The sequence below is a fragment of the Anabrus simplex genome, chromosome 1 (assembly GCF_040414725.1).
Source record: "Anabrus simplex isolate iqAnaSimp1 chromosome 1, ASM4041472v1, whole genome shotgun sequence".
NCBI classification, from domain to species: Eukaryota; Metazoa; Arthropoda; class Insecta; order Orthoptera; family Tettigoniidae; genus Anabrus; species Anabrus simplex.
The window spans coordinates 992946218-992970206 of NC_090265.1; positions in this window are offsets into that span (position 1 = coordinate 992946218).

Genomic DNA, 23989 nt, shown 5'->3' on the forward strand with positions numbered 1-23989 from the left:
CGAATTTAAAGGAAATTTTAATTAATATTAACGTGGATAAATTTTAATGCTTACCCCCTTGACTGTTGTTGTGATGGCTTGTAGTGTTAATCACACCAGCGAGTTTGACCGTCACTATGCTTCTGCTTCTCGTGTTATAGGAGTGTGACTGTTGTAGCGGGGGGGTGATGCCGTATAGGCGAGCAGCACATCAGTGAGGATGGGGCCTATCTTTGATGACTTTAATGCTAAAGACTGCACAAACCCTGCCCCCAAGCCATGGAAATTAACTAGTGAAAGTTAAAATCCCTGACCTGGCCAGGAATCAAACCTGGGACCCCTGTGACAAAAGGCCAGCGCGCTAACCATTTAGCCATGGAACCAGACACAAGATAACTGCTGTGTACCATACATAATTTATTTTGCATGTCAATTACTAGGGATAAATAGCAACTCTAATAATGTATAATAAAGGGATAATATCTAACGTTATAGTTTAGTAATACTGTATTAATCATTATTCGTCAATTAATTAGCCAAGCAAATACTAAAGTATGTTAAATCTTCATTTAAAAGGCAATCACTGTGCTGTCACTAATCATCATCTAAAGGTTCAATTCTGGACATTTCACTATCAATTTCATCAGGTTCACTCCCACTGTCACTGCTGCTGCCATCGTTGTAATTAGTTATTATAATAGATTCTATTCTCTCCTCTACCTAGTTGTACTTCCTCTTAAAACAATAATCACCACCACCACCACCACCACCACCACCTCTCCTGTTCATATTACTCATTTTCATATTTTTCCACATGGTCACAAATGCTAATCCGGTCACTTTCCCCTCTGTCCAGATTTTGGGAACATACAATTCAACAGACCAGTGATATATATATAGCAATTACCTGCAGTTTCGCTCATGTGGATTTCCTGAATTGATAAAAGTAATCGTTCCTCATTACAGTACGAAGACATTATCTGAAAATCCCTATAATATAAAAACTCACCAAAAAATTGAGTTTCATTTACCCCAGAAACACTTCATAAACCACATTTGTAGTATTGCCTTTTGGGGCTAAGATGACCATGCATCATAGAACTGTACATGTGAGAAACAGTCTTCTCTCAAGTCAAAAACAAACAAACAAACAAACAAACAAACAAACAAACAAACAAACAAACAAAAAAAAAGTATTTCATTGTTTTTAAAGGAGATTTGAAAACCTATTTCTATATCTGTAACATCTTCAGTTTTTGAGTTATAAGCAACTCTTTTTCAACTCTTTTTTCACTTCTTTTCACCCCCCGTTTCCAAAAACAAGAAAATACACATTCCTGTAGTATTTTTAAAGGACTTTCCAAATACCAAGTTTCATGTCTGTAACATGTTAACTTTTCTATTTTGCTTTATGTCGCACCGACACAGATAGGTCTTATGGCGACGATGGGATAGGAAAGGTCTAGGAATGGGAAGGAAGTGGCCGTGGCCTTAATTAAGGTACAGCCCCTGCATTTGCCTGGTGTGAAAATGGGAAACCACGAAAAACCATCTTCAGGGCTGCCGACAGTGGGTTTCGAACCCACTATCTCCCGAATGCAAGCTCACAGCTGCGCGCCCCTAACCACATGGCCAACTCGCCCGGTGTTAACTTTTATGACATACACTGTAGATATACCCGTACCATACTCATTTTAAAAATTCACCCGCTTTTCGTATTCTTTTCAGCCCCTTAATTGGATTTTCCAAAAAACAAAATATATGTGTTTATTTTTAAAGGAGATTCCAAATACCAATTTTCACATCTGTAACCTTCAGTATCTCCATAAAAAGAATTCATTTTTTTTCACTTCCTTTCACCCTCCCCCCTTAAGTGAATTTTCCAGAAACAAAAAGTACATGCTTCTTTATTTATTTAGGTGCTTCCAAATACAAATTATCGTGACTGTAACACCTTCAGTTTTTGAGATATGTGTTTCCTCATAAAAGGAACTCAACTCCTTTATATCCTCCTTCCCAAGTTGATTTTCCCCCAAAAATGCATGTTTCTTTATTTTAAAGGAGATTCCAAATATCAATTTTCATGTCTGTGACAACTTTAGTTTTTATTAGATATAAGTATCCTCATACAAATAACTCAATTCATTTTTCACTTCTTTCACTTCCTTTAATTGGATTTTCCAAAATAAAAGGAATACGTGTTTCTTTACTTTTAAAGAAGATTCCAAATACCAATTTTCACGTCTGCAACATCTTTAGTTTTTGAGATATATGTATCCTCATACAAATAATTGAACTAACTTTTCAATTCTTTCAACTCCCCACCCACCTAAGTGGATTTTCTGAAAACAAAAAATATGTATTTCTTTATTTTTAAAGGAGATTCCAAATATCAATTTTCATGTCTGTAACATCTTCATTTTTTGAGATATAAGTGTCCTCATAAATGGTATTCAACACCTTTTCCACCTTTTTTCAATCCCCTTAATGGGATTTTCCAAAAACAAAAACACAAAAGGTTTCATTATTTTTAAAGGAGATTCCAAATACCAACTTTCATGTCTGAAAACTTTTCAGTTTGTGAGATATAGATATACCCATTTAAACAATTCACTCCCTTATCGACAGAATATCTAAAAATCCTCCTTAGTGTGCACCTGCACTCTAATATAAATGTATTCCCAAAATTTCATTTCTTTACGTCCAGTAGTTTTACCTCGGTGATAATGAATCAGTCAGTCAGTCAGATAGGACATTTTATTTTATATATATAGGTATGAAATCAACAGATCTGACATAAACACTAAAATTTACATTCTGCCAACAGATGTCCATGAGTCCTTTATCACACCTTTTCTCACACAAAAATATTTATAATTTCAAAATAAAAGGACAACTTGAGTTTAACCAGATGACACTAGCATTTTTAATAGCGGGTCATTTTATTTTTGAGATATGAGACCTTTATATTTCATGTCCACAGCCACTGTGGTGAAATCCTAACCCTTTACGTAACTATTTAGTGGGTATTAACTAGCCTACACTTGTTTTAATAATCGTAGATGAATCGCTATACATTATTACACACACAATAAAATAATTCAAAATCACATAAAAATCCATATGTGGATTCCAACTGACCTTGGTAAAACACATATTTACATAACAAATCAAATCAATAAATAACATGACACATAGCACATGCAACCTGTAAAGTCATGTCAGTCTCACAAGTGGACATAAAAGGGAACACGCAATGATAGTGATTCTCCTGCCATTCCACATTCACCATCACTTGTGTATGCTGACGGTGATTACTTGGCTGTGAAACTAAACTTAATACTCTCACTATTCTCATCTACTGACTCGCAAGCTTCACGCTGTTGTTTGTAATCTTGTGCAGAGGATCAGATTTGCTATGATTACTCACTAACAGTTAACTAATGTGGATTTATTTATTTATTTAATCATGTCAGAAACATACATTATACTTACAGGACAATAATCATTATAATCATTAATCATTTCTGATGATGGCAGGTAACGATGTGATTTAAGCTCTACATAAATACAAGATTAATTAAATGTGGTGTGACCAGTAAGCGGCTAATTTACATGCTTCCTTGGTAGCGTCGATCACATTCTGGAGAGAGCAAATAGTTGGACACAAGTTACAAACAATAAGATGGCTCATTGTCTGTTCCTCACCACATTCACATAGAGTGGAGTCACAGACAAAACCCCACCTTCTCTAATGTGGATACTTATTGCATATAGGTTAATGCTTTAACACTTCTTGGGGCTATATTTACCTCATCAGAGATTCCCTAGTCTAGAGGGCAATTACTCATGGGAGATCACAGGCTCCTCTAATTCATTAATACAGTTTGATGAACCATAATATGCACATATTTAATAAGATGCTGGCGACCATGGCCTTGTCTCCAATGTGAAGAAAACAATACCATAACATCATTATTACTGTCCCCCAAGGCCTGTCAATTAATCATATACACAAGGCATTAATGGCTCTCAATCAAATATCTATATGAAATATTCAGCTCTCTCATAGCTAGTTAACAAAGATTCTATTCAAAGACCTCTCCCATCCTAAATGTGTGACTTGCTTCGATGATCCCTCTCAGCATTAATTAAATATTCAATAATGACACATTGCTTTCAACTGACCTCTAATCAAATATGACATTCACATTCCTGTCTTCGCTTGATGACATAAATAATAAACATCAGCATGCGTCGCAACTAATACCATTATCTGATTTAACTTCACAATGACACCTGTTTCAAATCGAACAGACAAATTTTCTCAACGATGGATATCAAAACACAGATAATCTGGGCATAACAACCACTCAGTATCACACACAAAGAACTGCTCTCACTTCCATGCTTATATTCACAACACTATGCATGCAAGTTACTCAGCTTCACTAGATCTGACATAATCTCAGAGGCTGATCTGCTCATTTACATCTTAACTTTGTTTTAAACTGACGCATAATTATGAACATTGACATCCCCTTATATACAATTACTTCAAATGACATGCTCATTACTTTACTCTTCCCTCAAATACAAATAAAACGGGATGAAATGGATACGATTCATGAACCATGTTATAATTATCTTTATATAAATAGATCTGGTGGCTGCCTGATCTCTGATAAACTGATTAAAAGAAAATATAACTTTTAACTACAACTACTATTTACAGAAACCTCTCTAATAAATTTCATAAAGTACTACATTCCTAGGAATTTAAAAAGCTACTGATACCAGGTGACACCTCACATCAGGATGGATCTTGGGATGTCCTGAAAACATGTTCTCCATGGGTCTGGTCCCGAAGTCGTGGTCCATCACTGTGTTCCCCCACTGGGATTGGTGGTACTGGAACTCATATGATGAATATCTCATTCGCTGCTAATTTACTGGTAGCCTGGTAACACTTACATGCAATTTCCGTTACTGTTTGAGCTATTTGACTTAGCTACACTCCGTGACTCATTCTGTTATATCAGGTATCGAACTCGGCACTTCGGATTCACTCGCGCTTGTGTATCGTAACGTGATTGTGCTCTGTACTTGCACTGATTGACTTGTCCAGTCTTTCACCCTATGCTAATGCCGTGTACATGTCAAGATTGCGCGACTCAGTCAAGGAAATGAGACATTCAGTTAGCACAAAACCCTCTGCCCAAATAAATGTTTTCTCAACGTTCAACTATGCGATGGTAGTCATGTAATATTAAAGTCTCTTAGGAAATTGAAAATAATGCTTTACTGTATCGCCAGATTACAATCTGAAGTACTAAGAAAGGTCAGAAGTGATGACTAACAAGTGAAAATATTGCATGTAGACTGACTGTAGGATGAGCAAATGACCTAAATGACTGACGCATGAATAATGATGGAGAAAAAACTACCAGATAATCATGCTACGCACTGCGGGCTGCGAACTTTATCACTTCCTTTGCTCCTCCTAGGATTACTTTCCTATCCATCTCCGTGGTTCTCTTCCAATCACAGTTCAGTCCTTCTTCCCATGCCTTTTCTCGTTGGCATTCACTTTTTTGGGTCGGTTTGCTTAGTCACCAGGTTCAATTCTCCCCATGCCTCTGTTGACTGAGAATATGGCAACAATCTGCCCTTTTGCTCTTGTCGTCCATTTCTTCGATCTAAAGGATGTTTTAGAAATCTGGCTATCGTCTCTGGTTTCTTTTGATTTTATGGTGGTCTTCCGTAGTTCTTTACAAAATGTTATGATATTTTTCTGTCCACTTTTTATCAAACCTGGCCAATCGGACCAGGCATTGTTTCCAAGCTGCTTTGTTTTGCCATGCGGGCATTTCATTCCTTCAGCTTTCCGATTTCTAAGACAGGTTTTATGATGGGTTTATGGGTTTTATGAGGTGTATTGTCATGCGCCTTTCTGACCGTCTTCCCTCACACAGCTGTCCTTTTCCTTCCTGGCTCTCCACTTATGTATTGATACAACTTATATTATATTTCATGTTTCTGATAAATTACTACAATTAATACATATGTACAGAACAATGAGCATGACTGGATTCGGGCTCCGTATATAGGTTTCGTCTTCATACGATGGGACAGTCTTCTTCCTTGTACTTATTTATTGCTGTAAGATAAGATACTCGCATATCATTTTTTTAGTTAAAGCCTAACCCTTTTACAATATTTCTCAAATTGATACAACCTCCTTAGAAACCAATCCTCTCTCCTGACACATATCGTAATTTAGATATCGATGGAGTTGTTTTCTGAAGAATGTAAAATTCATGGATTGTGCATAGAAATCGTCAATGTCCATTACACGCTTTTTCCCTTTCCGTGTTTTTCCTGGCATACCAAATGAAGTTCCATCAGTCTCGTGCTGTCTCTGTTCTACTAATTTTTTTGCTACTTGTTTAACGTCGCACTAACACACTGAAGGTTTTCAGCGACGGAGGGATGGGAAAGGGCTAGAATTAGGAAGGTAGTGGCCATGGCCTTAATTAAGGTCCAATATAAAAACGGGAAACCACGGAAAAGTATCTTCAGGATTGCCGACGGTAGGATTCGAACCCACTCTCTCCTGAATGCAAGCTCACAGCTGTGCAATCATAACCGCATGGCCAACTCACTCGGTTAAATTATTTTGACCGGCCTCTACAACACTTTTGTTGCATCTGCTATTCATCTTTGTACTTTTAACAACTCCCTTCTCTACTGTTCTATACATTTTATTCCCACTCTCCTCAGCTTCCTTATTCATGAAACTATGAACACTGAGAACAATCTCTCAAATTTGTCCTCTTGTTGCAAACTTCAGTTTAGAATTTTAAGCAGCATAATTCACTTGGCACACCAACAGTAGGAATAAGTACTGACAATGGACCAATTTTTTTTAAGCTACTGACCATACTTCCCAGTCAAGTCTGTCACAAGAAGCAACCCTTCCACTTCACTTCCCACCCCTCTCATGCATTCTACTAGTATACTAGCTGTCAATTAACATGCGCCAGCAGGATATGCCTTATGTTTCAAGTGACAAATTGATTTGAGGAAGTTATACTACTCTATCATTTGCCTTTGTCCTGGCTTGTGACAGGTAAATGCTGGCCTCCTATGTATTGGGTCCATGTTAACAGATTTTGTTCATAATGGTAATATGGTAGATGAAATTTTGAAGTAGACAAATGGAAAACTATGAGGATAGAGAGCTGAAAGTGATATTGTGGTGTGAAAAGTAAATGGAAAGGGAGTACAAGATCAACTAGTCATATTGAGTTAATGAAAATAAGCATGGAGACAAGTAAGACAATGGCATTGACAAGAGAAGAAGGTACTGTAAAAATGTTGGAGAGGGGGCAAGACTTTGAAACTGGAGAAAGCTCCAAATACAATACTTACAAAGCAAACTAATGCAAGATAAAAGATTGGACATGGAGATTAATGAAGGGATGCAACAGGAAAATATATTTTACCAGAGTGTGAGAAACTTATTCTGGAAGAAAGAAGTACCGTGTAAAGAGGTGTTGTATAAGATGTATTATTGCTTTATACTGACATATTCAACAGATCACTGAACACTGACAAAAAGACAGGAGGGTAAAATCCAGGCCTGAAAGATGAAATTTTTAAGATGACAGGAAAGACAAGAAAGCACGGGGTAAGAAATGAGGATGTCAGGAAGGAAATCAGAGTACAAAAGCCTCAACCTAGAATGAGAGAAATAAACTGAGATGGTTTGGACATGTTAAGAGGACAGAAGAGGTGATGGTGGAAATTATTGTTTTAAGAGGAAGTACAATTGGGTAACCATCTTCTATTAACATTAATCAGAACAGAAAAAATTGGAAGGGATCTGACATTTCGAAATATGAAGGTATTGGCCAAAGAAAGTGGAGGGGGGGGGGGGGGGGTGCAAGGAACTGCAAGTAGGTAACCATCCTCTATTAACACCAATCACAGAAAAAAATGGAAGGGATCTGGCACTTCAAAAATCTGTATCAGCTAAAGAAAGGCAAGGGCCACAAATGGCATGAAACTGAAAGACTCCCTAGGCCTTGCAGCTTAATACAGTCAGGGTCAGAAAAGAACAAGAGTTGAGCAAGGGAGGTCAGATAGGATACAAGAAAGTGAGAAGCCTGGCATACGTGTGGAAGCAATGCCAGGAATCAGGTAAGGACCCCTTGGTCACCAACCCCCACTCGCAAGTTAAGAGTCCCTTTTTAATCACCTCTTACAACAAGCAAGGGATACTGTGGGTGTTATTCTACTACCCCCACCCACAGGGGGATCGGCCAAAGAAAGATAAGGACCACGAAAGGGGTGAAAATGAAAGAATCCCTTGGTCGCGGAAACCTAATATTGTTAGACTCAGAAAAGCAGAAGAGTTGACCAAGGGTGGTTGGTTAGTATAGATGAAAGTGATGAGCCTGGTACAAGTAAGTGGAAGCAATGCCAGGACTCAACTAATGGCCACCTGATCACCAACCCATGCTCCCAAGTTAAAAGCCCCTGGGGCCTCTTTTAATCACCTCTTACAACAGGCAGGGTTTACCGCCAATGTTATTCTACCTCTCTACCCACAGGGGATGTGGAAGAGGGAAGGATACCAAAGTGGATGACAGGCTATGATTAAAGGAAGAAAAACATGAAGTAGACCCAGACTAAGGTGGTTATACTCGATCAAGAACAGCATAATGGAACACAGTTGAGGAGCAGCAGTGGTGGTGGAAAGGTGCCATTAACATTCCAAACCAGCTGGAGCTGGAAAAGGGAAATTGATTTTGATAATGATGTAGGCCTACTATAATGCAATATTTTCAATTATTTTTTTATGTTAAGAAGTCGTCCTAAACTAGCTATCATACTGAAGTCATTATAACTTATGGTTCCTAATACACTGAACTAGATTTAACAGATGTTTAATATTGCAATTCAGTCAATTGCAGCTTATTTCTTTAATAAAATGCAAGTTTTTGTTTAATATTGTTTAACATAATGATTACACTGAAATATTTTCTTAAGTTGTTGGTTAATATATAACCTATTAAATGAATTTTCAAATAATTAAGTTAACATATTGTATATTTTCACAATACTGCTTGGAGTGCCCTGATTTTTAAAGAGTGGTATTATATTTCAATTGTTGTCTTTTCATTTCTTCCGAGACTTTCCACTTAGCCTGACTACAGTAGGTAAAACAACAATAGTAAATATCAAACCAAAAACAGATATCATATCAAAAAATAAATGAAATGTGATATAGCACTGTTAATGTAAACATGACTGGCTATAACCTTTAAATTTTGTGTTTACATCATTTAGTAACCATAAGATGCATGACTTGTTTCTTACATAGGGAGACTAATTTATTTGATATTAGGTTCTGTTAAGCAATGGTTGTTTTTTCTGGATATGATTGTGTGTTTCTAGAAAAATCTACTACTGCTGCTGCACCAAGCCGTGATTACTATGTTCTTAAGGTAACCAGAAACCAAGTAGGTATTTTTAATATAAGATTTTAATTTATTTTTACATATAAGTGTTTATAAATACTGAAAGCTTGTTCTTAAAACTATAAATATACTATTTCAGGTTTGCATTTATTTATGGAAAATAACTCATCACACTAGTATTTTCCCTCATGTGCAAAAAGAGTCAATAGAAGATTTTCTTCAAAATGTTCCTATGCAGGATGAAATTCAACGACTATTTGGTAAATAAAACAGTCCAATAAGTTCTTATTTCATCCACTCAACTATTATGGATTTGCTGAACATTTGTGACCTCTTTTTCAGGCCCTGGTACCCTAAGAGAGATCTTGAATCTTGTAAAAGGAAAGTGGGATTACCTGGCTCATCTTCCTCCTATGATTCTTGCAAAAATCCTATCCTTTGTTGATTTAAGAGATATAGCTAGTGTGGCTTCAACCTGCAAGAAGTTATCAGCTGATGTAGGTATTAAAATATGGCAAAAGCATATATGAGGCAGATAATTCAAAGATCAGTAGTTATTTTATTGTGAAGATGATAGACCGATCCATTTATTTGATCATTTGTTCATTGCTTCATTCATTCATTCATTCATTCATTCATTCATTCATTCATTCATTTTGTGGCCTTGTCACAGCTAGATCACTAGCTCCTCCTTTGATTCTGTATAAAAATACACATAATCATGTGTGCATCTCTGCATTTTCTCTTCATCTACATTAAAAGAGTTTACTAAAAACAGCTTTGGCAAATCCATCCGTCCATTCTACTAGACCAAATTGCTTCATTTTTGTTTTATTTTCTCTGGAATTGTGCCTCCGTGGCTTAGGCGGCAGCATGCTGGCCTCTCACCGCTGTATTCCGTGGTTCAAATCCTGGTTACTCCATGTGAGATTTGTGGTGGACAAAGCGGAGGCAGGATAGGTTTTTCTCCGGGTATTCCGGTTTTCCCTGTCATATTTCATTCCAATAATACTCTCCAATATAATTTCATCTGTCATTCATTAATCATTGCCCCAGAGGAGAGCGACAGGCTTCGGCAGCTATCTATGCTGCTAGATGGGGGTTTCATTCATTCCATTCCTGACCCGGTCGAATGATTAGAAACAGGCTGTGGATTTTCATTTCTCTCTGGAATTGCGTGCTGGTGAATCATGAGACATTGATAGGTCTCTAAGTTCACCCAACTTTGAGTATTCATAAAATCAAATCATTAAATGCTCACTCAAATAATTGCAGGTGAAGGCTTATCCAAACCTGCAATACATTCTGTACTTAGCAGGTTGCTAAGCGATTAACACTTTCATTAATGTTGTGATATATGTGATTTTCATCTTTAGTAATGTCATTGCATGCAGACATGCTTGATTACTACCTGTCAAGCTAGAGAGATACACTTCCTCTGATCATGGAAGAATATTATTCTGTGTTATATACTCTTTGATTCTCTGACCTTCCATAGCTTCTAAATATACGCAACAGATGACAGAACATTCCTAATAACTTACCTGCTGCAAATAGAAAACATTGACGTACGCACAGACGGGAAGGTATCAGGTCGACTAGCCTTCAGTATGATCATTAATAAAGCGCGGGGACAAACTCTTGAAAAAGTGGGTGTCAGCTCACCTGAACCAGTATTCAGTCATGTTGCACTATCTTGGGTAAGATCGTTTGTCATCATCATCATCATCAGTTTTCCACTCCAATTGCCCGGGTGTGGTTTACGAGCACTCTCCACTTCTGTCTGTCCATGTACCACTCTTCTCTCAAGACGACATCCCAGCTGATTCCTCTTGTTCCTATGTCCTCTTTCACTTGGTCCAGCCACCTCTTCCTAGGTCTTCCTACCGGTCGTTTTCCGGCCACGACTGTGTGTAGCCATTGTTTTGCTGTCCTTCCATCGTCCATTCATTTCACATGGCCAAACCATTTCAAACAGGCCCTTGTCACTTTTTCATTCAGGGATGGGTACACACCAGCTTGCTCCCTTATTCTTTTATTCCTTACCCTGTCCCTTTTTGTCTTCTGTACCATAGTTCGTAGGAACTTCATTTCTGCGGCTTGTAGTTTGCTGTCTACTTGTTGGGTTGTTGTGCAGGTTTCTAGGCCATATGTTATTATGGGGGTGAAGTATGATTGTAATAGAATCTGCTTTGATCTTAAGGGAACTTGTTCGTTCCAGAGGAGGTTCCGAACTTGATGGTAAAACTGAGCTGATTTTTGAATGCGGTTGTTAATCTCATGTTGTACTCTGTTATCACTTGAAATGATGCACCCAAGATATTTATATTAGTCTACTGTTTCCAGTTGTGTACCTTCCAGCATTATTTTTCCTTTCTTCTGTTGACAGACATAGTAACAGTTTTCGATTTATTTATTCTTAATCCGTGTGCTTTCAAATGTTCATTCCAGGTGTTCAGCCTCTCTTGGACTTCCTTCTCTGTATTTCCCCAAATTACTACATCATCTGCAAATGCAAATGCATTGATGTCCATATTGTTCTTCTGCTTAATTTCTTTCATGACTTCATCGTTTGTAAATGTTAAAATCCAGATACGCCCAAATTGTCGAAGCACAGTGAATACCGTATGGAAATAAGTGTTATAAACTACATTACGAATGAATCAGTTATTATGTACCAGTATTATATGTTCATAACACTATTGGAAAAAGGCATGCAAAACAATATGACTATGAGAGGCATTTCAAGACGAGTTATTTGACCTATTTATAATGAAGGCTACGGAGCAGCATGGGTCCACTAGTTGAATCTTAATAATGTATGTTTAGTCTTTTTTACTGCTTATCTAACCTAAACCCATGAACTAAAGCCCTACAGGTAAAGCTGGAAAGACTTCCTTTGGAAAAGCACTATAATTTTGAAGGTCATCAGGTCTCTTGGGCACTTATCCTGAACACTTTATGAAACTTTTTAGTATTTTATCCTGTCCAAAACATAAATGTACTACAATGAACTAAAGATAAACAAGTTCACAAGTTCAGAAAGCATTGATTCATGCTGCTCTCTCCAACACTAAATGTGATACATGTGCTTCCTCTTTAAACTGATGGAGAATTTTAACTCATCATTAACTTAAACACAGTCTCTTTAGATAGAAGCCCTCTCTATGGACACCAAGAATTTGATGTCTTGTGTATGGGTTCACATACCAGTACTCATTGAATCTGATGGCTATGCTACCTCAGAGCTTCCCATGCTGGATTAACCTTGTAGATAAGGCAGAATAACAAGACGTCATCTCAGTTACATGAGAGGTTTGAGTGCTATCCTAACCACTTAATATTTTCATCTCTCTTATTATCCAGCTAGCCTTGCCCCAAAGAGTAACCCTAAATGATGGTGTATACATGTGTGGAGATTTCATCTTTTCTAATCACAAGCTTCCAGGTCATGATAAGGGGGAGAAGTCATCAGCAACCCACTTTCAGACCCTAGCTGAGTTTGATATTGCTTCCAGTTACTTGTGAAAGCGTCCTCACCTTTATCCCTTCTATTTGAACTCCGTAGGACAATGCTTGCTCTTCAGTTCAGTCTTCAGTTTTCAAGCCTACAGTCCTTTCTTTTCTTTTGCTGATATCTTCAGTCTTCAAAAGTCATACTTCTTTCATTCTCCTATGATTAGAATTAGAGTTAAGAGGGAATAATTCTCTTATTTTCCCTTAAGGCAATAATCATCACATCCATACCATCATCATCAAATCATCAAATATGGTTATGAGAAGGGACAGGAATAATTTACCAATGGAGATGAACGATAGATTTCCAATGTCTTTCAAATTATTTAAGAAAAGAATAGGTAAACAACTGATAAGGAAACTGCTACCTGGCCGGCAGCCCTAATGCAGATCAGTGTTGACTGGGAAGTAGGAAACTGACATCATCCACCACCATATTTAGATACTGGGTGATCTATGGATTATTAAACTTAAATCTTGCAGGGATCTAGCAACAGCTATTCATGGGTCTAAAACTGAGCTATTTCTTTATGAAAGTAGGTAATAAGAAGGAAAAAAAAAATGCATTTTAAGCCATATATAAAAAGACAAGAACAATGAAAGGAACACATAACAGGAAAAACACAATGACAGGTCAGTGTGTGGAGAAGGAGAAATAGACAGAAAACATATTAGGTCAAGGACAATCTTCATATCTTCATACGCTGCCATCTAGAGATAGATTAGCTCTCTCCAGTTCTTCTCAGCCCCTGATGAGCTTGTTTTTGCTTCCCAACTTCATCGGGAGGGCAGGTCTTCAGCATTCACTGAGAGGCCATCTGGACAGATCTTTGGTCTTCATGTGGGAAGTGTAGGATAAGAAAAAATCTAGATAAACAAAGGAAAAAGGAAATTACAAAAATATAAAGATGAACACAAAAAATTGTAAAATAATAGGAACACAGGACAAACCACGAAAGGAGGAAAGGAACCAGACAGGTCAATTTAAGTAGGTAATGAGTGTTCTTGCCCACCCTCCTGATGAATCTGGGCAGCAGAAACGAGCTCATCAGTGGCTGAGAAGAACTGGGATTGATGACGAGAGAGTCTATCTAGTTGAAGGCAGCAATGTACGAAGATGTGGAGATTATTCTTGTTGTTTCGTGTTTTCATGTTAGTCCTTGTCTCTTCTTTCTGTTGCTTCTTCTTCCCACACTGCCGTTATTATGTTTATCCTTTTCATGTTCACACAGTATATCTCTATTTATGACTCAGTTCAATATTTAGTAATAGTCTCAAGGCCTTAGTGAGCAAGACAGAGATTTCATGAGAAATTTTAGAGTTAAGTCTAATTTAATAAAGACTCTATGAAGTGGTGGTGGTTATTATTTTTTTAAGAGGAAGTACAACTGGATAACCATCCTCTATTAAACCAACCAACCGACCGACCGATTTAGCATCAACTTTAATGTTAAAGTTTGTGTTTTATAAATTTATTTAAATATCTTTATTTTAAAAGTGTTTGCCATTAGCTATGTCTTTTGTTTTGATTTATTTGATTTTGTATCTTTTATTCATTTTAATATATTTGAGCTCAAGGGTGATCGCCGTGCGTTTCTCTTTCCCCACAACGAGATACGACCTCATGACCTCATTAGGATTCCTTTCACGTTCCACAATCCTTCCGTAGTTGTTGTTGTTATACCTGTAAGTTTAAAAGTTTAAATATTTGGTTTTATTCCAATACTATTTTCCTTCCTTTTATTTCATTGTATTACTATTATTATTTTGTGTACGTGCTCAACAATTGCTGCTACAATCATCATCATCATCATCTTCATCATCAGTAGCAGCAACAGTAGAATAAGCTAACAACCAGTAAGCTAAGACTAGGCTTGACCTTAGAAACATACAGTAAGTTATCTGATAATTTCTAGCTGTTTCAATAGAAATAGTAATTTTGCCTGTGCTATGAATGTTATCACAGATTTTATTAGAAATAATTATTATTGCTGGTATAGGATTATACTGTTTTTCAATTGTAATATATTATTATTTATATATATACAGGTATCTAAAGTATATATACCGGCATGATGAATAGAATAGCTAGCGAGATCACTCACCGAGTTCAAGCACGCTCCCGCACAGTGGTGCTAGTGGACCCAATCACCAACGCTACACGGTCAGCTGTTTTAGTGGAGGTTACACTGGTACACAAATAACAAAATACAACACCTAATTGTTTAGATGTATCAATAGTATAGTAAGAGAGTTGTAAATAATCTTAGTCCCCACGAAGAAACATCTTTGGACTTTAATATGAGAACACACGAGATAAAATGGAACATTATGAAAAGCGAAAGCAACATTGTGCTTTACATACTTTTAAAAAAACTTTTTAAACAGACCACATAAAACATTAAACATTCTATGTTCTTAATCTGCCCCTGTAGGAAATTAATCCTAGCTTTGACTGAGGAAAGAGACATTTAGCTCACGTTAAATTACGCGTTGTTTTCTTTAGTTGCCATTTGAGAGACACTACTGGCTTTTGGGCATCGGTAAGAGAACTAGACTGGCCGTGAATCTGACTACAACTAGGCTTGATCTTGAACCTTACTGCTCAGGGTTGCCATCACTACTTCCCTCACATCGTGATTCTTGTTCCTTAGTGGTGGTGGTGATTATTGCTCTAAGAGGAAGTATAACTAGGCTACCATCCTCTATATAACACTAATCAGAGAGAAAAAAAATGGAAGGGTTCCAACACTTCAAAAAATGAAGGTATCAGCCAAAGAAAGACAAGGGCCACGAAGGACGTGAAAATGAACGACTCCCTAGGATTCAAAATCGGAAAAGAACAAGGGTTGACCAAGGGAGGTTGGATAAGATAGATGACAGTGAGGAGCCTGGCACAAGTAAGTGGAAGCAATGCCAGGACTCAGCTTAGGGCCCTGTGGTCGCCAAACCATGCTCTCAAGTTGAGAGCTCCTGAGGCCCCTTTTAGTCACCTCTTACAACAGGCAGGGGATACTGTGGGTGTTATTCTACCACCCCTACCCACAGGGGGCTCTTGTTTCTTATCCTCTTCATACTGTCTTCATTCCTTTTCCTACTCGGTGCCTTTCGTGATTATACCTCAGTGGATACCCCCCTCCCCCTAGGGACACCATGACCTTGACGTCGGTATGGAGGCTTGTATGCTTGTTCATCCCAAGGGCTGTGCCAGCTCAGGGTTACCCATGCTGGATTGGCCTCAGTGTAGGGCCAGATGCCAAAATTTTCCAAACGTGCAGTGATGGCCAACAATGATATGCTGGATTCTGTTGATGACCACATTTCTTCCATTACTACTGGAATTCTAGCTGCTACAGAGGAAACAATTCCTTCCTCGTCCGGTATTCCTCGCCAGAAACAGGTCCCATGGTGGACAGACGAAATTGCAGCAGCTATACGTGATTGTCTACAATGGCCAATCATATCACATTTAAGCGACTGTATGCGAAGGTCCGTATTTTGATTCAAGAAAGTAAGAAAGCTATGTGGAAAAAGTATGTGTCTTCCACGGCGGCACATACTCTGTCATGACAAGTGTGGACAAAACTCTGCCGTATTGTTGGTGTTCACAACTTGCCCTCAGTCCCCGGAATTTCCATTAATGGAGATATAGTTACAATTCCTTCAGTCCTTGCACACCACACTGCGTCACATTTCGCAGATACTTCCAGCTTTGGGAGATATAACACTGTATTTCTATCAATTAAGTGCGAGGCAGAGGCACACCATCTCTCCTTCGCCGCTAGTGTTTTGCATTCCTATAACATGCCTTTCATGGAGTGGGAATTGCGGAGTGCACTCGCGCTGTGCAGAGACATGGCTCCTGGACCGATAAAATCCACAATAAAATGATTAAACATTTGAGTGACCGATGTCTCAAGGAAATCCTACCGAGCTCGATAGCTGCAGTCGCGTAAGTGCGGCCAGTATCCAGTATTCGGGAGATAGTAGGTTCGAACCCCACTGTCGGCAGCCCTGAAAATGGTTTTCCGTGGTTTCCCATTTTCACACCAGGCAAATGCTGGGGCTGTACCTTAATTAAGGCCACGGACGCTTCCTTCCTACTGCTAGCCCTTCCCTGTCCCATCGTCGCCACAAGACCTATCTGTTTCTGTGCGACGTAAAGCAACTAGAAAAAAAAAAAAAAAAAAAAAAAAGAAATCCTCACCCTATTCAAGAGAATATGGAGTGAGAGAGTGTTTCCATCTATGGCGTGAGTGAATTGTGATACCAATTCCCAAGCCAGGTAAAGATTCAAAACTCCTGAATAGTTATAGGCCAATATGCCTTACAAATGACCTTTGTAAACTATTTGAAAGGATGGTTAACCAACATCTTGTATGGGTCATGGGAAAGGAAGGCCTCTTGTCCAACTACCAGTGTAGTTTTCGCTCTCATCGGTCTGCCACTGATCATCTGGTCAGACTGGAGAGCACCATTCGGGAGGCTTTTCTCCAGAAGGAACACCTAATCGCCGTGTTTTTTTTGACCTGGATAAAGCTTATGATACTACCTGCCGATATGGGATTCTCTCCACATTACACTAGTGGGGATTTCGGGGAAATTTGTCAATGTTTATTGAGAATTTCATGTCCCTCTGGCTCTTTTGAGTCTGAGTAGGGAATGAATTTTCTCATGTACTGAGTGTCATGCTGTTTGCAATCGTCATCAATGGCATAGTTGCTGCTGCTGGGCCCGCAGTCATTCCATCACTGTATATAGACAATTTAGCTCTACATTACAGCTCTGGAAGGGTGGCATTTGCTGAGAGACAACTACAGCAAGCTATTAACCAAAGTCGACAGATGGGCCCTGCAACATGGTTTTTGATTTTCAACAGTGACAACCTCAGTTGTACACTTTTGTCAACGTTGGCTTGTGCATCAGGAACCAGAGCTCTGCTTGTAAAACAGTGTTTTACTGGTGGTAGACACCTGCAGATTCCTGGGTCTCCATTTTGATAAGAGACTAACATGGCAGCCCCACATCTGTCAGTCGAAGGGTGCCTGCACGAGGAGACTTAACATGCATAAGTTTCTCAGCGGCACTTCATGGGGGGTTGACCGTGCGGTGCTGCTATGATTCTACATGGCAACAGTCCTCTCCTGAATGGACAATGGTAGTGCGGCTTATGACTCAGCATCAAAATCAATGCTGAGTCTTTTAAACAGTGTTCACTATAATGGAGTTAAGCTGGCAACAGGAGCTTTCCGTACTAGCCCCATTCCCAGCCTACTCGCTGAAGCAAGAGTTCCATCCTTTCGAATAAGAAGGCAGCAGTTACTCCTCATGTACGCTGCCAAAATTCGTGAAATGCCACTACATCCAAGCTATCAATGCATCTTTAGTACCCAATACCACCAGAGATACCAAGACTGGCCAAATGCCACACGGCAAGTCAGGTTTCGAATTGATAGCTTGTGTCGTGATTTAAATATAGATATCGGTGGTTGTCTTGAACAGACTTTTAGCAAGGTACCTCCGTGGTTGGTCCTGCGACTGGATATACGTCCGTGGACCAAAGGTGAACATGGATTTCTCTGTTTTTCGAAGGTATTTCCAGGACTTCATTCACCATTATCCAGCCGCGAGGCATATCTTCACGGATGGTTCTAAAATTGTAGAAAATGTTGGTTGCTCTTTCATCACCGATGATATGAATATGAAGATCTTGCTTCCTAGTGTATGTAGTGTGTATACTGCAGAGCTTTATGCCATCTTACAAACTTTGCAGTTTGCATTGGGTGACAAAAGAAACAATTTTCCTATGTATACCGACTTGTTAAGCTCTCTGCACACTGTTGAAACCTGAATCTTGCAACACCCCTGGTGCAGCAGATTCATGACCTTCTAGCCAGGTTAAGTGATGCTGGAACCAGAATCATTTCGGCTTCCAACCCATGTTGGGATTGCGGGAAATAAACTTGCGGATAAAGCTGCAAAGGAAGCAGTATTTTTACCTCCAAGACCTATTAATGTCCCTACTGAAGATCTTTATTCTCAGTTACGTCGAACCATCTTGGCGTCCTTGGAATCGCAGTGGCTAGCTATCTGAACTCCCAACAAGCTGGGAGCAATTAAGAAGACAACCACCGTGTAGCAGTCCTCTTTCCAGCCTTCACGGAGAGAGGTCATAGTATTGTGTAGGCTGAATATAGGTCATGGACGATCTACGCACTCTTATCTCCTAAAGAGAGAAGAATCCCTCCCCCACCAGTTCTTGTGGTGCCTACTTCAGTGTAGCCCACATCTTCACAGAGTGCACCGATCTCCCTGGCTTAAGACGGAGGCTCGGCCTGCAGGAAATACTCAAATGCTTATTAGCCAATGACACAACTACTGCTGATCTCATCATCCACTTTATGTGCGACAGTGGATTAATCAAGGGTATGTAAATTACAAATGTAATGTTCCCTTTTGATTCATTAGTAATTTTTTTGGCTTAATATAATCATTTTTGTTTTATTTTGTACTTTGTTTCTAAATTCTTTCATTGAATAAATAATTTTGTTTTATTTTAAATTTCTTTTCCACTTCATTTGTTCAGAGAGGATGATTACCTAGTTGTTCTTCCTCTTAAAACAAAAATCACCACCACAACCACCACCACCACCTCAGTGGATAGGTATTTCGGTAAATTTGGAAAAATGTGAGGCACCGCTCCTAGTTTGAATTTCCATCTCACATGAGGAAGGTCAAAGTTTTACCATTCACAACGAAACAGTCCGCCTTTATAAGTTAGTTAAATCTGCCGTGAAATGCAGGTCACATATTCTGCTTTTGGCTTTTCTTTCCGTGGAATAACTCTCGTCCACTCCACAAACAGATTATTTTCTTTTGGTGGTATAAAATACCATCTACCATCAGGCTTCCTTCTGTAACCTGATTTGCAATCAAGACAGAAACAGTATGACATTTTATCAAAATAATAGAAAACTAATTGATTGGACACACAAAGCACTGCAAAGATAATAATACAGACTTTCAGAAAATATCAAAACAAACAAATTCCTTCGATAGGTGTTAGATTGTTACCATGACTTCACGCACACTATTACCTTTATCAACAATTTGGTGCACGTGTTGTTGCAGCTGCAGCGCCTCACATCAGCGGGGCCACCAACGACAATGTTAAGGAAGCGGAGTTATCACACCAGGTATTCTATTCGTCATGATACCGGTATGGGCTTTGTTTAACATAATGATTTCAAATGTCAATAATTTAAAGACTTAATTTCTTTTCAAGATTTCCAAGAATGATGAGCTGCGAAAAACAGTCTGCCTTGAGAAAAGGAAGACTTTATCACCTTATGAGAGAAAATTTCTGGAAGAATGCGGATGGATAATTTTGCACAAGGTATAATTTCAGTATTATAATATGATGCACCTTAAACTAATATGTTCTTTAAATAGATGGATGGTTAGAAAACTTTAAATATAAAACAAAATATATAACTCCAGAAAAGGATATTAAAATTCAGGTAACATAGTGAACATAAATGACAAATAACAATCAACATATAATTAAAATTTTGTGTGACTATTACAGCCTAGCATATCTTCTGTAGAGTAGACCCTCCAATGAGGGCGATGCTACATCAGCCAACCAGTCAGATTCTTCAAATAAATCAGTACTGTGGCTTTTCTCTCCTAACATCACTGTTATTTCTCACCAAAAGCCAAAGAACCACAACAAAACTGTTCCCTGGCTATGCCAATTGACTTTTGAATGGTACAGCTTGATTTCAAGATTTAAACTCATCTCGAAAGATTTTGAATTGCCTGTGATTAAGATTGCTCCTTCTTTAATCAATCACCACTGACCTGCATTTAAGGTTGTTGGCCAAGTATCAGATTCCCTATCAATTGCTTACTTAGCCTTTTCTTAAATGATTTCAAAGACGTTGACAATTTATTACAAAATTTCCCTAGGTAAATTATTCCAATCAGTAATTCCACTTCCTTGAATTCCAACATTATCTTCAAATTATGATAATTTCTACTTTTATAAACTCCATTCAAGTTTATTCATCTAATAATATAATTTCAGACCATCTATACACTGATAGCTCAGAACATACTGTTTAGTTGAGCAGCTTGTCTGCTTACTCCCACTTCTTCCCAGTCCAGAATTTACAAAATTTTTGTAACACTACTCTTTGGTGCGAAATCACCCAGAACAAATAATGCTGTTTTCCTTTGGATCTTCTCCAATTCTTGAATAAAGTAATCCTGATGAGAGTCCCATACACTGGAATCATGTTCTAAAATGCATCTTATCAATGACTTATACCCTCTCCTTTACATCCTTACTACAACCCCCTAAATACTTTCATAACCATATGAAGAAAACTGTAACCTTTGATTACCCCAATGGAGATCATTCCTTTTATTAACATCTAGGTACTTACAGTGATCCCCATGAGGTATGATCATCCGCTCAACACAGAATTTAAAACAGGGTTTTTATTTTTTTTTACGTCACACCGGCACAGATAGGTCTTATGGCGACAATGGGATAGGAAAGGTTTAGGAGAGGGAAGGAAATGCCCATGGCCTTAATTAAGGTACAGCCCCAGCATTTGCCTGGTGTGAAAATGGGAAACCACAGTAAACCATCTTCAGGGCTGCTGACAGTTGGCCTCGAACCCACTATCTCCTGGATGCAAGTTCAGAGCTGCACGCTCGTAACCACACAGCCAACTCACCCGGTGAGGAGTTTTTCTCTTGGTGAAACTTACAACCTGACTTTTCACCCTGTTTACCATAGTACCATTCTTTGATGTTTATTTCATAATATTGTCAAGGCCTTTTTGCTGCTGCCCACAGTCCTATAACTTATTTAATTACAGTATGCAGTATAACATCATCCACAAAAAACCTGTCCTGGGATTCCAGATCTTAACTCATATTATTTATATTTATAAGAAAACATGAAAGTCTAATTAATAATACTGCCTAGCAGAACCCAACCTTTAAAGGATAGGATAATATTTCTCCTACTATAATTCTCTGCTATTTTCTAGAAATTTAACCACCCATTCAATCACTCTTCTGTTTAGTCCAATAGCTGCCAGACTAAGTAGCTCAGACAGTAGAGTGCAAACCTTTTGAGCGCAACTTGGCAGATTCAATCCTGGCTGAGCGAAGGTGCTCAAATACATCAGCCTTTGTGTCAGTAAATGTACTGGCACATAAAAGAACTCCTGCAGGACAAAATTCCTGCACTTTTATGTCTTCAAAAACCATAAAAATATAGTTAAGGGGATTAAAAACAAATAAAATTATTATTATTAGTCCAATAGCCCTTACTTTTGTCAGTAGTCTCCCATGATCTACCCTATCAAAAGCCTTGGATTGGTCAATCCATCTCTGATCTCCTGAATCTAAAAATGTCTGCCATATCTTGCTGAGATAACCTTTCCTAAACCAGAACTGCTCTCTGCCAGTTAGTAATTTTGCAAACATGTCTGATATAATCAGACAGAATGCTTACCCAGAGCTTACATACAACACATGTCAAGCTGACTGGCCTGTAATTAACTGCTTTATGTTCATAACCCTTTCTTTTGTACACTGGGGATACTAGAGCAACTCTCCATTCATTTGGTATAGCTCCAATTATCTTAACATACTGCTGACTGAATACCTCTGCCTTCCAAGTCCTCACATATGAACTCCCCTTATTCATCAATGATCCCTGGAATGTCCTTCATAGAACCTATTTCTGCCTGAAAAAAACAATGCATACCTTTCCATTTTTCCCTAATAATAATGGCGTGTGGCCTCTGGAGAGGCCGGGTGCAGGTAAGTAGAAGTCCGCTATAGCGAGTACGGCATATAACCGACGACTTTTTCTGTCCCTTCAAAATTCCTATATTAAACTGTGTGTCATCCTTCGGGCACAGCGAGAACCCTATCACTGGCGCATCCGTTATTACGAGCGATTAAGCGCGCCCGATTTTTCCGTTACCGATATTTATGCACACCAGCGATGATATTGCATGCGATCGATTACCTTCGGCATCGTTTCCTCGCTATGTGCACTAGCGATTTCTCTCGTCGACATTCGAAGGCGATGTCGGAGTCGATTAGTAATATCCGTCGACAGCTGTTCCGTAAAGAAAATTCGAAATGAAAGAGAACATATTTTCGTTATAAATGCGTAAATAACGTGTCCGATAACGGTTGTTAACTCGTTAAAAATTAAGGCTCACTAAACGACCGCTTAATTTTGAGGCTAAATACTGCAATTAAGTAAGAATGGGATACACCTCGAGATATGGCAGAGTGCTTAATTGATTTCATAGGTTAGTTTGTATTTTGTCGCGTCTGGTTAAATTACGGAAAGGCTATAATGAAAATTTATAGTGAGAAAGGTATAATTTCTCTACCGGCGCTTGAAGTGTGTTTTCATCATACGTACAGTGCGGTTAAGTTAGGATACGTGACGCTGTTTGAATACGAAAACTGAAACGTTTGCAACAAAATGCGATCGATCATCTTCGGTATGGTATAGTTTTCTCACTTTGTGCATTTGCGAGCTCTCTCGTTGACATTCAAAGGCGATGTTGGAGTTGATTAGTAATACCCACCGACTGCTGTTCTCTGAAGAAAATTCGAAATGAATGATTATAACACGTTTTCGTAATAAATGCGTAAATAACGTAGCCGATAGCAGTTGTTAACTCGTAAAAATAAAGACTGAATAAACGATATCTTAATTTTAGTGTTATATACGGAAATTACGTAAGAATGTTATACACCTCAAGATATGGCAGAGTTCATCACTGATTTCAGAGGATATTGCATATCTTCTCGGGTCTAGTTACGGCTATTTACGTGTAAATTTTTTCGCGAGGAGGTTATTTCTCTTCATGCGTTTCAAATATGTTTTCATGATAGGCTGCATATACGGTTAGGTTAGGTGATGCTGTTTGAAGAAGAAAGCTGAGGTGTTTGCCACA